This window comes from Odocoileus virginianus, chromosome 14, assembly GCF_023699985.2.
Source record: "Odocoileus virginianus isolate 20LAN1187 ecotype Illinois chromosome 14, Ovbor_1.2, whole genome shotgun sequence".
NCBI classification, from domain to species: domain Eukaryota; kingdom Metazoa; phylum Chordata; class Mammalia; order Artiodactyla; family Cervidae; genus Odocoileus; species Odocoileus virginianus.
This window is the reverse complement of record NC_069687.1, coordinates 58,932,567-58,945,482: the sequence shown is the minus strand read 5'-3', so window position 1 is coordinate 58,945,482 and position 12,916 is coordinate 58,932,567. Positions and strand designations below refer to the sequence as shown.

Sequence of the window (12,916 nt, the reverse complement as noted above, 5' to 3'; positions counted from 1 at the left end):
AGAATTTGTTAATCCATAGCTGGGGTGGATTCCCAAGTGGTGGTAGTGGTGAAGAACCTGCCTGCCAAAGCAGGAGACATAAGAGATATGGATTCGATCCCTGGGTCAGGAAGATCCCCTGGAGAAGGAAATGGCAACACACTCCAGTATTCTTGCCTGGAGAATCCCATAGACAGAGGAGCCTGGCAGGCTACAGTCCATGGGGTCACAAAGAGGTGGACATGACCGAAGTGACTTAACCCGTAGCTGGGGTACTCAGGTGGTCTGTCCAGGAGCATGTTAATGAACTGTGAAGGAATGGTGATGAGGGGTGTTCCCGTTCTGCTCTAGCAAGGAAGAAGAGACAGGGTTGGTTCTTATTGGTACAACCACCTCACCTTTCTTCCTTTATCCTTCCTATTAATTGAGGGCCTGTTATGTGCCAGGCACTATAGTGGGATACAATAGTGAGTGTGAGCTAATGGGCTCACCACCATTATGGAGCAAAGAGTTTACAAAGAGAGCTAGACATTAAGTGAATAATCACACAAACAAATGAAAATGACCACTCTGATCTGTACTGCATGTTGACATTAGTATACCTGCCCTGGTCAGCAGGTGCAGAGGAAGGGACGCTTTGAGCTGGATCTGAATAAATGGATATCAATCAGACGACAGTGGGTGGAGGGAGAGGAAGAGTGTTACAGGCGATGGGAACTGCATGTACAGAGGTTCTGAAGGGAGGGGAGTATGGTAGGGATGAGGAACTGAGAGAAGACCAATATGAGTAAAATGCAGAGCACTTGGGGAACATGGGCAAGGTGCTGCTGAAGAAATGGATCAGACCGTGCTGAGCTTGAAGGTCATGTTCAGATTTTGAATTTTATAAATGGGAAGAACTGGAGGCCTTTGAGGAGGGGATTGACATGGTCATATGTGCTCACTGAGAACCTCACTGCACTGCTACGTGGAGAATGGATTTCGAAGGTGGAGTAAGAACAGTGTGGAAAACCAAATATGAGATAAACGCAGTGGCTCAGGTGAGATTGTGGTTGCTTGGACCAGGCAGTTGCTTGTGGAGCTCACGATGAGGATAAATGTAGAGATCTGAGAGGTATTTGAAAGTAGAACTTACTTATTAGACCAGTCATGAAGGTTGATGGAAAGTTCAAGAATAATTCCTAGAGCTTTGTTTACAATACTTGTACAAGTAGATGTAAGACTCTCTTACTTGTAGAACTCACTTATGTTAGACCAAGCCATGGGATGGTAAGAGATTTATTGTTCTACAAATATTTAAAAATAAGATTTATTGTTGGATGGTTTGGTTAGCTTCCAGCCTTAGTACTGAGAGACTGGTGGGATAGATGACCTCTCCCAGGTCTCACCAGCTGCAGGGCCTGATTGTATAATGAACTGATGGAATCCTGCATTGAAAAGATAATCTCTGAACTAGTGTTGTCCAATAGAAATGTAATAGAATATGACCCAAGAAGTAATTTATATTTTCTAGTAGCCATGATAAAAAAGTAAAAAGAAACAGATGAACTTAATTTGAATAATATTTTTATAACCCAATAAATAGTTATTTCAACATTAATCAACAGAATAATTATTAATGAGATATTTTACCTTTTATTCATTGAATTTTTGAACTCCAGTGTGTATTTTATATGTTCAGCAAGTCCCAAATCAGATTTGTCATATTTCATGTGCTCAAAAGCCACGTGTAGCTGATGAGCACTTAATTGGACAGCACAGCTCTAAACCATCAAAGTAGCCACACAGACCTTAAATCCACACACACAGACCTAGACATAGAGGTCCTTCTACAGCAATTTAAAAAAACAAAAGAAGTAGTATCCTAAATAGAGCCTCTAAGATTTTAAAATTGAATACTTGGTCGTTAATTAGCAGTGTGAATTTGAGGAAGTCAGTTTACTCCTCTGTGCCTCAGTTTACAATAAGGAAGTGTAGTGGGGCTGGATAATGTGTACAACCCCTTCAGTCTTAGCAATCATTGACTCCAGGTTAAGGAAGTCCAAATAGTTTTTTCTTCTGTTTATATTAATTATCAGAGCTCCCAAAGAGATCTTTCCTTTCAACCTTCCAAACTCTTCTATGACATCTGAGAGGTAGAAAATTGGCTACTTCACTAGTAAATTGACAAAATTTCAAAAACCTGTCTTTCACTCCAAAGCCAAAAAGTTGGATTTTCTAGAGAAATTTGAATATTGACTGGATATTTAATGATTAAGGAAACTATTGATTTTTGAAGATATTACATATAGTATTATAACTAAGTTTAAAGAGAAAAGTGCTTATGTTTGAGATATGTCCTAATATAGGTATGGATGGAACAATAAGTTGTCATGGATATACTTCAAAATCATCCTAGTTGTGAGGTAGGGGAGTGGGTGGGTATAGATGAAATAAGCTTCGTCATAAATGAAACTTGGTATGAGATTCATTTTACTATTCTTACAGTTTGAGTATTTCCATAATAAAATTTTTTTAAAAAGAGAGATTTCCAGACTTTCTAAGATTCTCCTACTGGTAGGATTTTCAAACGTTCCCCTTAAATACTGTGTATCCTTCATGCTACAAATGTACATGCTTGCTTCAACTTTAAGAATGCACCATTCTTATTTAATACTGTAGCAGAACAAAGCCCCAGGCACAAAATTCCCATCATAGTTTAAATATGTCTGGTGGTTTTAGTGGTAATAGAACCTTGCCCTCTTGTCCTTCCCTTTGGGACAGGTTTAGGGCCAATATTTAAAAACAAAGCTTGTGCCCTCTATGTGTCAGGGAGAGCCCCACACTCTGCCCGAGCCACAGAGGGGCCCAGGGAGCACAGTGATATAAACACATAGACAAAGTACATTGCAAACCCACAATAGTGCAGATGCTCAAACCATAGGCATAAAGATTTACTTCTGGCTGGCATCATGGAGATTATCTGCTGCAGGCGTAGATAGGGTCAGAGGAGGAACTCAGAGGGAAGGTGAACTCAAAGGTCATGAAGCCCGGCAGCTGGGATCCACAAGGGAATGTGTGAGTATAGGTCACTTGTCACCCTGGATTGCCAGGGCACCGTCTAAATTTCTGGTGTAATGTCCTCTCTAAGTTCAGTGAGAGATTTCTACCCCTCCTCTCCACCTTGCCCTCCTGAACGTCATGACGGTGGATAAGGTTCCAGGACCATGGTGGATAAGGAGAATGAGGAAACTGTCTCCAAGTCTCCTCCAAGGCATTGTCTGGAGCTGAGTAGTAGATTGAGAACACAGGACCATCTTATAGGGCCAATACTTTAGGTTCTGTTGCCTTACAAGCTGGCTCTTCTGGCTTCCATACCTTTGGGTGTTTGACCTCTCACTGGGAATTACAGAGCAGGCACTCATTTTCACTCCCAAAGAATACCATTGCTAACGCCTACATAAAACAGTGTCTACAAAGAAAGAGAACAGAACTCAGTCTGAGAATGTTTTCTTTTTGCATTTTCATCAGTCAAAGTAGTATTGATTTTAGGGTACCAACATATGGCATGAATGTTAATTTTAAGGAAAATCTGGCACATTCAACAGGCTGAACCGTGCTACTTTCTACACATGTGATACTTGGCAATATAGGGCCAGATTTTCTTAAATGTCAGGCATTTTAAGAAGTGGTTTCTCAAAATTTAAAATTATATACACATACAAAATAAATGGAAATGCTATGGAGATGTTTTAGAATAAAATAAATTTGACCCCTGGGAGAAAAGTGAAAGAAAGTGAAATTTGCTCAGTCGTGTCTGACTCTGCAACCTCATGGACTATACAGTCCATGGAATTCTTCTGGCCAGAATCCTGGAGCTGGTAGCCCTAGTTCCCTTCTCCAGGTCTCCTGCATTGCAGGCGGATTCTTTACCAGCTGAGCCACCAGGGAAGCCCTGGGAGAAAATGAAGCGCAACCGACCAGAGGCTGTGATAGACCATCAAACATCAGCAGAGTGCTGTTTTAACTTATGCAACATATTGTAATCCACAGTGCACCAAGGAGATGATAATCTGCAAAGAATGTCTTTGGGGTGGATGGAGCCTTGACAGTTTTCGAGGATTCATCCTGTCTATTGACAGAACTCACTTATTGTACCTAGTTCATTGGGCAGGTGAGAATTACTAGTGAAAACAGTTTCCCCTGAGTCTTATTATACTCCAGCATTCAGCAGTCCTCATGGTCAGAACAGTCTGGTACTAAAATGTATTGAGCCTGGAGTTCTAAACTTGTTTTCACTATTTCCCTTAACCACTTTGGTTTATCAAGTTCACCCCAAGTTCAGACCTTACTTTCTCAGGTCTGCTGGCTCATTGTCATCTACATACTCTTGGGGGTACTTTTCTAGGTCATCATCCACATCACTGATAAAGTGCGTCTTTACAGATTGCCCTGTCTGCTTATGAGTCTCAGTACAGATTTCCATGTCCCTGTAATAAGGAGAGATTGAATGGTGTAGCTCCCAATAACACTGATAAGACAATGGAGAGGGAGGAGGAAATGAGGAGGGACACGAAGCCTTAAAGGGATCAGCACAGAGCTCCCTCACCCAGTGGGAAGGTGATATATGGACTGAGACTCCAAACACTTAGACTCTAGAACTTTAAAACTCTCATATCCTCCCTATGCCTCTGTCAGAGGGAGGCATTAATACAGTCTGAACAAGACAATGCCTGAAACACTCTCTCAAGCTTAAAACATTCTAAAATTAATTTTCACCTCAGGGATTTTTTTGTGGGGACTAAATGTAATAATGGATATGAAAGTTTTTGAGAAAGTTGAGAATTATCTCAGTATGTCACCACAAATTCACAATTCTCTCAATAGACCTAGATTTATTTATTCCTATTACAATGTTGAGCCAAGTTTAGGAGCCTATTTAATTTCAAGTGAAAAATGAATGGTTCCATAGAAGGTAAAAAGATACATTTAAAGAAGTGGATAATTTAAGAATAAATTAGGTTGACCTTCCCAGAAATCAATTTTGAGATATGTGTTGAGACCTGAAAATTCATATCTTTTAACTAGGTAATTCTATTCCTAGAGAATTTAATTTAAGGAAACAATAGAAACTCAACCAAGATTTATGTATGAAATAGTCTATCACAGAGTTAATTATATATTGCATAGAGATATATAGTAAATAATCAGTATTGTAAAAGAAAATGTATTCATGCATAGTAAAAGACTAGAAAGAAACAGACCAAAAATGTTAACACAGTTACTCTGGGTGGTAGTATTATTGATCATTTTCATTTTCTTCTTTGAACACTGCAGTATTAAATTTTTAAATGGTAATGAATTATATTATTTAAAGGTCATTAAAAATAAATTGTGTAGAGTTGCTCACCTTAATCTAATTCTGGTCCCAATTCACTTTATCTTGTAATCCATCTTGATCAATAGCCAGCTTACTTAAACAGATTTCATGACTTTATTCCAGTTTTTCTGCTAACCACCACACTGCGTGGGCTTTGGATTATTATCATTTGCCAGCAGCCTAGATAGTGCTGAGAGACCTGAGTCACCTGTCAGCTTTAACATCTACACATGGTGCTCTCTCCTCCTTTGAATATCCCACACACTCTTCACATGAAGTCCAGAAAACATGGATTGGCACAGAACACATTTCTTCTAGAATAAGATATACCAAGGGTTACTTATATTATGGTTTGCTTAATTCTCCCTCAGAAGTTCTAAGGCAGGACCATTCTCCACTTTTGTTGAATTTTTCATCAATCCCTACAGAGTTGCTGAAACTCAAAGGTTTTTGAAATTATAGGCAGTTGCCTAAAATCTAGATTGGCTTTGCTCACATTTTTTGTTATTATTAAATGGACCCAAATGAGTCACCTCTCTCCAGGTGAGACCCTCACTGGAAAGGTGTTTAGTTCTATCTTAAGTTAGTCTCACCAGTTCTTCAATCAGGACAAATGAAGATGAACACTTGAAAGGGGCCACTTCTCAAGTGCCCCATTAAATGATGTTATCAAATATACCCTTTTTATAAGAAAATCAGAGAAGGTTAATAATCTAATAGAGTCAACCTGTTATTGGAGGGGGCCGGGGGAGTCAGCCTATCACAACCACTCAAAGTAAAAAATCTCCAAAGGACAGAAAACAGGCCATGGAAAAGCACTTAAAAGAACTCTTTCTTTTACTAACCCTTCCAAGGAAATAGTCTTTACCCAGAATCTTCTAGATTCAGTCTTGTAGCATTCAGATTCTCATAACAGGCCCATCAGTGTCTTAATTGACTTATCCTTACAACCTCATCAATTTGTCACACAATTCTTAGTCAACTTAGACCCAGTTATTTCTGCACACTTTTACATTGATTTAGAAAATGTCCTTCACGCCAGTTTCTATCTCTAATCATAAAATGTTATTTGCATTAGGATGAGTTAGTTTCATGAATGGATTTTTCTCCCGTATGATTTTGTCTTTGATGGAGCCTCAGGCCCTATAAACTTCATTCCAGATATTTTTGCAAAACAAGAGTTTTGGAGACTGCTTCCTCTTTAAATATATCTACTTCTTTCTCCCTCTGTCCAAATCCTCGGAGTTGAAATCTTGGCTCCGTTTGTATATGTGGTTTTCATAAGTTTTAAATCTGACATTCAGTCCAATCCTTGTCTCCAATAGCATTCTTTCCAGTCAACCAAATTGTCTCAGACAGGTGTAGGTTTTTATAGAGAGATTACATACACCCATGTGAGCGTGTGCACATGTACACACACAATTTAAATATGCCAGATATAACAGATATATTCCTGTATGTTTTATCTAAACATTTCCACTTTGATGATTCCATGAGAATTGCATATCTAGAGTTACTTGCCAAAATCTTTTTTTATTTGTCTCTTGAATTGGTCTTTGAATTGTGCATTGCTTTTTGATGGTTTTTGCCCAGTTTTCCACTTTCAGTAGTCATTTTTGTAATTGAGTTGTAGAAGATCTTAGATACTAATACTAGTTCTGTGTCCCGTGTTGCAAATATTTTTCCAGTTTGCCATTTCCTTTTGAATGTTATGTGACTTTTGACATATGGAAATTTTTTCCTAATATAATCAAGCTATTCCACTTTTCTAGTTCCTAACTTTTTGTTGTTATTGTTCAGACATTCAGTCATGCCCAACTCTTTGCAACCCCATGGACTGCAGCACAGCAGGCTTCCATGTCCTTTACCATCTCCTGGAGCTTGCTCAAACTCATGTCCATTGAGTCAATGATGCCATCCAACCATCTTATCCTGTCTAACTTTTAGCTAAGAGTTTGGAAAGGTCACAAGTTTGAGGCAAAGACTCATGAAAGTCATTTTATACCACATTCCCTATCACATTATTGAAATAACAGAGTAGGGGTTAGGTCTGGGAGAAAGGGTTGGATTTACATGTATTCTTTCAAAAAGAACCCCTTTTGAAACTAGAGGAATGGAAGTAGGAGGAAAGCAATGTGGGGAGGGGTGGTGATGACACAAGTGCCTTTATAAGAGTAATTTATGTGAACAGAAATTGGATGACTATTCTATAACTTTTTCAAAGTTCCTGAGCTTTGGGCTGATTTCAGGGGATTTTGGGGGGCTAATTCCTGCCCAGACTTGGGCAACCTGAATGATTCATGTGGCCCGGGGCTTCCTGGGAGCAAGGAAACCCTTTCAGTGGCTAGCAGTGTGGCAAGAGGTGAAAGTTGCCGCCTTCCCGCAGCTCTGACTGGTCCTCTGACACATGCCACCAGGGTACCTTTGCAGAGTTTCACACTTTGCTAGAATCTTTCACAAGTTCTATCTTGCTTGACTATCTTAGCAACTATACCAAATGAGTAGGATACACCAAGTTTTCCTACCCACATTTTTACAGAGTAGAAGCAAATAGAATTTCAAATTGAACTGACTTTCCAAACTCACTCCGTGATTGAGTTATGAAGTAAGGGGAGGTGTGCAGGCCACTACAAAGGGCAGTGTGGCCGACTAGAAGGTATACAGGCAAAGAAATTGGGCACGTCTGCGATGAAACGCCAGCCCAGCCACTTACTTACTGTCTGACCTCAGGCAAGTAACTTACCTTCTGAGCTTCTATTTCTTATCTATAAAATGGAGTAATGGTGACTGTCTTGCAGGATTGATGTGGGGCTTAGGTGATATAGGATTCCATCTTCTTCAGGTCTTTTATCTTACTGGTTTGTATGTTTTTGAGGGCCTCCTTGAAGATATATGGAAGGAGCTGTCTGTAGACATTCTGGAGACAGAAAGAGCACGAACAGCCTCTGCACAGGGCTTGGCACAGAGCAGATGCTGGAAAACCCAGCTCCTCTTCCATCATGTGGAGAAGGAAATGGCAACCCACTCCATTGTTCTTGCCTGGTGAATCCCAGGACAGGGGAGCCTGGTGGGCTGCTGTCCATGGGGTTGCACAGAGTCGGAGACGACTGAGGTGACTTAGCATGCATGCATGCATCGGAGAAGAAAATGGCAACCCACTCCAGTATTCTTGCCTGGAGAATCCCAGGGACGGGGGAGCAGAGTAGGACACGACTGAAGTGACTTAGCAGCAGCAGCAGCTATGCCAGCTTACAAGCTCCTGAGAGCTAAGATGCTCCCAGAGGCTTTCCTCTGAGGGGTCCTTGTTGGCTTATAATCCCACCCCTCCAGAAGCCCTTTCCTATCATAACATTTAGAATGTTGCTGGCATTAAAGAGAATATGACTCACTAAAAAAAAAAAAACAATTATTTGCCCAGTAGGTCATTGTATAAGTAGGCGCAATGGCTCATACAAAAATGTGAATGATCCTGAAAGAGGATTATTGAAGTAAGAGTCCAGCAAAAGGCCTCAGGAGAGAGCTTAGCATCATGGCGAAGAGCAAGAGTTAGCAAATTACTGCCCCAGGGCCAAGTACGGCCCCCCACCGCTCTTGTAAATAAAGGGTTTTTTCAACTATACATATGGTAGCCTTTAAAAGTTAATGTAATTTAGTGATGTTTAATTAATTAATATTTTTGTCCAATTTTATTAAGATATAGTCCTTTCTCTCTCTCTCTTCCATTTATGCACATATCACCAATAAAATTTTATTGGAACACAGACACTCCCATTTGTTCACATGGCAACTATAGCTGCTTTTGCTCCAACAGCAGGGTTGACTAGTTGCAATGGACTCTGTAGGCTTCACAGAGCCAAAAACATTTACTTTTTGACCCTTTATAGTAAAGGTGTGCCAACAAGTGGTTTGTGAACTACCACTTTCAAGATGTGACCTTAGACAAATTATTTATACTCATTATACCTCAAGTACCTTATCTATAAAATAGGGATAATAATAGTAGTGAATGAACAAGAGAATCCATGTAAAAGCCTTGCATATAACGAGTCCTCAGTTAACAATAGCTGTTGTTATTAATATTTATGCCATTGATTTACAGCAAAGTCCCTTGGGTAAAACTGTCACCTGCCCCAGGAACAAATCCTATGTGTTTACCCTTGTTTCAAAGGTCCCCCATGCAGATATCAACAGCAACTAAAATAGCCCCCTTTTCTTGCCGCAGTCATGTTTTCTTAAGAACAGCCATTTCAATGCCATTAGCTCAGCTGCCAGGATGTTAAAAGCTTACGCTACCTTTCCTCCGCACTTAATGTGGACATTTGGATCAGTATTACTGAATATTTTCCAATAGTCTGTGTACCCTATCTGGGAGAGGGGGAATTGAGTGAGGCATTTTGTTGGAATTAAATGTCAAGAGTACCAGCTGCTTCCTTCTAAAATTATGAGCTAGATATTCCAAAAGGTGTGAACCATCAATCAAAGTACATTGGAAGATTTTCCATCTAGTTGTTTGTTGTTAGAAAATTAAAAAAAGATTTTTAAAGAAAACCAACCTTGACAAACGGCATTGAAATCCATTAAGGAAGCTGAGAAAATAGTAGTCCCACTTGTCTCCTAAATATAGTGGAAAATGCTTTCTCAGTGTAAAGAAGAAGTCTTGTCCTCAGTCTAATCAGCATATGGAGGTGATTTCCAAGAGAGAAGTGAAAAAAAAAAAAAAAAATCCCGCAGCTCAACCTTTCAGAAGTATCATAGTCATGCAGGGAGAAAATCTCGTACCCTCTTCCTCATTGTCAACCTTTGCAGGTTAAAAGAGCCAAGAGAACCCATCCCTATGGGGGGGGGGGCGGGGGTTGGAGATGGGTGCAATTCTCCTGCCCAGCTTCTTGCAAGGTGGCTAGGCCTGGGAGGAAGAGGGATTAGGAGGGTTCTGCCCACTCTCTCACCAGGTACAGCATGACCTATCCAGGATGCTTTCTTTTGTGAATTACCTGCACCCCAGGATGGCCGCTGCTATGGGCTGTATTTCATCAACCCAGCCTTGGCAAGGAGAAGAATTCTTCTCCTCACCCCCACAGCCCAAATCTAGGAGCCTGAGTGGGTGGTGGAGAGGCAGGGATGACTGCGAGTCACAGGGGTCCCTTCATCAGAATCCCTCCTCCACCCCACTCCCATGCCCATTCATGCTACCCTCACTGTATAGGCTCGGTATTCAGGCAACTCCTTAAAGTAGTTCTTAAGCTTGAATGAACATGACAATCACCTACAGAGCTCTTCAAAAGCGTCAATGCTTGACCTGGGGCCCCACCCCCAGAGATCTTGATATAATATAGGTCTAGGGAGGGTGCTAGGCATTCCATTTTTTAGGTGTGTGTGGGGGGAGTGCTACATATTCAAAACCTCCCAAATAATCCAAATGTGTTGACCTACTACGTGTCAGGCACTCTTCTAGGTGGGTTGAACAGTGACGAGCATAGGCAAGGTACCTGGTCTCATGAAGTTTACGGTCCAGTGGGAAAGGTGGAGAATAAATAGATGAATGGCCAAGATATTTTCTAATGCACTATTTTCCAGGTAGTACTTACCAGCAAAATAAAGCTGGGGCTGAGAGAGAGAGACCTGGCAGATGGGGGGTTGTTAACTTTAGATTGTGTGTGCTTAGTTGCTCAGTTGTGTCCGATTATTTGTGGCCCCATGGACTGTAGCTCTTCAGGTTTCTCTGTCCATGGAATTCTCCAGCAAGAATGCTGGAATGGGTTGGTGTTCCCTTCTCCAGAGGATCTTCCTGACCCAAGGTTTGATACCCAGGTCTCCTGCATTGTAGGAGGATTCTTTACCATCTGAGCCACCAGGGAAGCCTTTACATTTACAAACTTTAGATTGTGTAACTTTAGATTGACTTAAGTTGTTTTCATACCTTGGCTATTGTGAGTAATGCTGCAATGAACATGGGAGTGCAGATATCTCTTTGAGATAACAGCTTTGTTTTCTTTGGATATGTACCCAGCAGTGAAGTCGCTGAATTGTATAGTAGTTCTATTTTTAATTTCTTATGGAATCTCCATACTGGCTGTACTTTTATTTTGTTAATACAAGACACACACAGAAGATAGCAATGCCTGTGAGTATGTGTACATGTATGTGTGTGTTTTTGAGACAGAGAGGAAGAAAGTGAGGATATAAATGTGGTAATATCTCATTGAAGAAAAAATGAGAAAAACTGAGAAGTTCCAATAACCTTCATTTCTGAATTTGAACAACTCCTCCCTACACTAATTCCTTTTAGATTTTCACAGTTGAAATGCCTAAGGAAGGACACAAAACTGTCCATGATATGAGTCTTGTTATTATTTCAATTTCCTAGACGAGTAATTAAACCCTTCGAGGTCTAATCCACCATGGCATTTTCCCCTCTTCTCTCTTTTCCTCCTTTGCCTTCAGCAGGGGAACTCTGCCCTCCAAGGAGGCCTTTGGGCCATTCTGTCCCCTGCAGCCACTCGGCTCCAGCTCAGAACAGGAGCCTGAGAGCAGGAGACTGAGAGCAGATGTGTGTTTCTCCCCCAAACCAAGCCTTTTAACTGGCCACTGTAGCTGCTTCTGAGACAAGGAGAAAGGGGAGCCATTTCTCCTTGTTTAATCTCACATCCTCTTCATGCCAAAAACTCAGATTTAAGAAATTGGAGGTTGATCTCCAGTACCAATAGATGTGCTACCAACAACATATGAATCCAATGTAATGCTCACAACAATAAAGAATCAGGGATGTTTGCTGCTGCAAAATATTTCCACACGGCAAATTAACTCATACTGATTATGAACTGGCAACTAGTGGTAATATTAATTTTATCAGAAGAAAACACAACCTAAATTCACACGTGCTCTTAAAGCCACAGACAAATCTGTTTTAAAAAGCAAATATAGCAGTGGATAGTAGGCGAATCCGAGCCCAGCTGCAACTCTGTCTTGGGTACCTCCGTGGCAATCATGCAGGGCACGATGGGAGAGCGAAGGGGATGAATCCCAGGCTGAAGGCAGCTTACATATGGATTGGAAAAACAAAACCTAACCATGAAATAATTAGTTTAATACAAGTAAAAACACTGTATTTAATTCACGCCTCCTTAAGATCATGCAATAGAATTTATCTTCTTGGGAGAGATAATTGGGTATAAGTGTAGCAGAAGACGTTACAGGAAGAAGCTGAATATAAGTTCAGTCTGGAAGATGAGATGGATCAATAGAAAGAATATTCCTGGATGACCAACCAGTCTACGCAAGGGCAAAGAGGTAAGAGTTTCTTTGCCCCGTGTAGAAAATAGTGAAAGAGTGGTCTCCACTGGGTTGAGGGGATTTTAGACAAAGGGAATTGAATTGGACCTGCTTATAAAGGGCTTTGAAGGTCAGAGAGATATTTACACTTGATTTGCTCTGTGTATCAGATGGGGAATATATTTAGCTACAAGCCAAGAACTCTGAATATATTTTCTTAAGCAAGTAAAGGTTTTTTTTTCTCAAATAGCAAGAAATGCAGCACCAAGTGGGTGCAGGAGTTCCACAAGACACTTTTCCTCTTGCCTT

The 12,916-nt window shown here is 40.7% G+C and overlaps 1 protein-coding gene across 3 annotated transcripts in view; it reads left to right on the top strand.

The window, feature by feature from the left end:
* The window catches only part of ZNF366 (zinc finger protein 366), a 73,557-nt gene that overhangs the window by 28,711 nt on the left and 31,930 nt on the right, over positions 1–12,916 (top strand). The window contains exon 1 of one of the 3 annotated variants that reach the window (XM_070476802.1): positions 797–1,019. The exons of the other annotated variants lie outside the window; for them this stretch is intronic. The gene's annotated coding sequence lies outside the window, so the exon portion shown is untranslated. Of the gene's footprint in view, positions 1–796; positions 1,020–12,916 lie in introns of those variants that run through there. 3 annotated transcript variants of the gene reach the window in all.